The 2,544-nt window shown below is 37.2% G+C and overlaps 1 long non-coding RNA gene across 1 annotated transcript; it reads right to left on the bottom strand.

Annotated features, from left to right (window-relative positions):
- Positions 1-442: 442 nt before the first annotated feature.
- On the bottom strand, positions 443-2,290 carry LOC310905243. Its single transcript, XR_014588883.1, has 3 exons — positions 2,153-2,290; positions 1,085-1,299; positions 443-868 (listed from the first exon to the last, which is right to left on the bottom strand). It is a non-coding gene; the product is annotated as an uncharacterized lncRNA (long non-coding RNA).
- Between the last annotated feature and the right edge of the window lie 254 nt (positions 2,291-2,544).

Here is a 2,544-nt window from a genome sequence, read left to right as displayed (position 1 = left end):
CTCCACTGAGATACCTTTTGAAAGTGAAAAAAGAGACTGACTGCTGATTTTAATAGGTTACTGAAGTCAGTGGTCAAATGCTGTCACCTGAACTTGAGCTCCAGAGTTGTAAGAACTCAGCTGGACTCAGTTTTTAGTACACTTCTTCCATGCAAAGTTTTATTTCCTCCTAATTTTGACTGTTAATACATTAACTTCAGATAATTTTTTATCTCCCTCCCTCTCTCCCCTAAACCTTAATTACAGGTTGCATTCCAAAAGATGACTTTTTGTGCATAGTTGGAAATTAAAACACTGACCTTCGGTAGACTTTTTTTTTTCCTTGGTGTTTTTCTGACTATCTGTTCTGTACCTGACAAATGAGGCACTGAGGTCCCTCCATATTCTGTTTGGGGTCTATTGGCTGAGGAACTCTTGGTCATCCTACCTGCCTGACGCCTAGGATCATGATGAATTGTCTCCAACTCTAGCCTCAGATTGTTTTTTAACATTTAATTTAGTTTCTTCCTGTGCTTGGATGAACATGGCCATGTTATGGATTTCTGCTCTAATGTACACCAGCAGGTTGGAAGAACAAGCCTCAGCAAGCTGTGGAAATAAGAGAGGCTGGATCAATAGTCAAGGTCATGACCCTGACTCTGATTTTGTACACTGTCCTGAGATTTTCTACCCTTAAAAGCCTCCGACTGCTTCTAATGTAGATCCAAGTGCATATTGAGAAAGAAATTCTTAACAATTAACCCCCCAAAAGGGTAGTTGTAGCTGGATCCTCTTACCTTTTGCATCATGCATGCAGAGCTGACTAGGAATGCACCTCTCTGCATTTGGTCTAATAAGACAATTTATTGTAAATGTTGTTCCTGGCAGCCTTTTTGATAAAGAGATAGTACATGTTAAATTTTGTCATCTGTTGCTGCAAAAACATTCATTCATTTATTCATTTATTCATTTGTTCATTCAAAGACTAATTCATATACAACTAGAAACAAATTCAGATAGCTATCAATTGTAATATCCCATTTTAATGAAGATGCATAATTATTATATAAGCTAAAGAGCAAAAAGATTAATTTCACAAGCATACCTTGATTATAACAAGTAGAAAATGCTGTCATAAAGTGTAGTGATAAAGGAACAAAGATGCTAAGATGCTAAGTCATTTGTTGAGCATGCCTTTGTGCTGCAGATAGAGCTTTGAGTCTTCAAATATACGACTGTAATGCAACAAGGCACATTTCTGAATGGGTAGTAATTTTCCACTGCAGGATACAGTCATGCTGAGATTGCTGAGATTTAGTGCTTAAAAAAAAAAAAAAAAAGATTGCAAAGGTATTTAATGTATCAAAACAGCCCCCCCCAATCCTTGATACAGATAAATTGTCATAATTGTTAAAACCCATCCCATATGATGTGCTGTCAATGCAATAAACAATTCAGTCTCCAGTAGAGATGAGCAAAAGAATTTCTCAGATACAGAAGCAACCTTTTTGTTGTTTTTGCAAAAGAGTGAAAAAATCAGTTTTCGCTTGTCCCTTCTTTGTGAGATTTACTTAGCAGAACAGAAAACTGCATTTTGCAATGGAACAAGAGAACTGAAGGTCAGTTAGGAAATTCATATTTTTGCATCATACTGTCTCAGTCTGAATATGATGCGCATACTCTGCAGCAGGATGGCTGCAGAGAACTGCAATGACTATTATAAGAAGAAGAAAGCACTGCTTAGAAAGGCTTTCCATAATACCTGAAAATTGCTTACAAATACACTTATCCTTTTAATCAAGGGAACATGAATTTGTAGGTTTTCACATGGTAAAAATCAAGTGTGCACAATGTGAGAAAGAGGAAGTTATGCGAGCTTTATGAATTGACACAGTAAGGTTGTCAGAGGTATTTAGGTGCCTCATGGGATCTTCAATCAATGCAAATTAGATGTGTAGTGGTTTTGAAAAATCTCAGTCTAGATCTATTGCATACTGAGGTGCCAAATCACTTATAATAGTCAGTGAGCTCTGTTATTCATTAAAAAGAAAAGGTAGAGGACTTTGCTTTAGCCTTTGGAGTTGTCCTTTTGGTTCCAACCTCTAGCTGTGAATTTAGGCGAGGACTAAACAATCAGACTCGTCTCTTGTACAAAAAATTTGTACCCGTGTACCTGATGGTAGGACCACCACTGTAAGCTCCTTAAGCAAGAATCTGACATTTTACTTGTTCCCAGTGTGCTGCTTTTATCTGCAATCTGTAGGAATAATATGCAGTAATATTTCACCAAACCCGATACTCCAGAATTATGAGATATGGCTGCATGACACAGCTGAGGAGAGAAAGCAAGAGGAACCAGTTAAAAATCATGAAAGAAATAAAGCCTTGTTGTTACAAAAGGTACCAAACTCTTTGCTGTAGATAAACAGGAAACAGAATACAATCTCTAGCACTATAGCAGGATACAGTGACATAGGTATAACATTATTACTGCTATGGGGTTAAATTTTCTCTTCCATTACGTCCCATTTACACTGGTCCATCAGCAGGAAGGGTTTAGTAACC

This window comes from Anser anser (genome assembly GCF_964211835.1).
Source record: "Anser anser genome assembly, chromosome: 10".
Classification (NCBI taxonomy): domain Eukaryota; kingdom Metazoa; phylum Chordata; class Aves; order Anseriformes; family Anatidae; genus Anser; species Anser anser.
The sequence above is the reverse complement of the archived record's forward strand: the minus strand, read 5'-3'. Positions and strand labels throughout refer to the sequence as shown.